This window comes from Dasypus novemcinctus, chromosome 14 (assembly GCF_030445035.2).
Source record: "Dasypus novemcinctus isolate mDasNov1 chromosome 14, mDasNov1.1.hap2, whole genome shotgun sequence".
Taxonomy (NCBI): Eukaryota; Metazoa; Chordata; class Mammalia; order Cingulata; family Dasypodidae; genus Dasypus; species Dasypus novemcinctus.
Window position 1 is genome coordinate 104088334 of NC_080686.1, and position 639 is coordinate 104088972.

At 41.9% G+C, this 639-nt stretch overlaps 1 non-coding gene across 1 annotated transcript; it reads left to right on the forward strand.

Moving 5' to 3' along the window:
* Window positions 1-252: 252 nt before the first annotated feature.
* On the forward strand, window positions 253-379 carry LOC111763932 (U6atac minor spliceosomal RNA). Its single transcript, XR_002794506.2, has one exon. It is a non-coding gene; the product is annotated as a U6atac minor spliceosomal RNA (small nuclear RNA).
* Window positions 380-639: the final 260 nt, after the last annotated feature.

Below are 639 nucleotides of genomic sequence, written 5' to 3' on the forward strand. Positions count from 1 at the left end.
ACTCTTAGAGCTCCTTACTCTCCCACCATCTTGCCCCCAGTAGAGCATCCAATCTTGAAAGCAGCAAGCACTTACAAGGGAACCCCAATAAGACTAGAAGCTACTGCTCATCAGACACAATGGAGACCAGAGACAGGAGGATGACATATTCAAAGGCTCAAAGAAATGAATCAAGAATCCTATGTCCAATGAAGCTGTTTAAAAGTGAAGGCAAAATAAGACATTCCCAGAGAAGCAAAAGTTGAGAGAATTGTGTTGTATGAAAGGAGAAAAGGCTAGCACCCCCCTTGACAAGGACAGAAGAGGACCTTAGGCCTGTACCACATGCATACAGTTAAGGCATTGCCACCTACTTCATGACTTCTAACCACAGTTTTTAAGAACACTCCTTCACTATTAGTGGGATTATGAAATGGTGAAGCCTCTGCGGAAGAGTTTGGCAGTTCCTCAGGAAGCTAAATATAGAACTTCCATATGATCCAGCAATTCATCTATGAGGAACATGTCCAAAAGAATGAAACACTATGACATGAACAGACTCTGCACACTGATGTTCATAGTGGTGTTATTCACAACTGCCAAAAGATGGAAACAACCCAAGTGTCGATCAACTGATGAATGGATAAACAAAATGTGGTA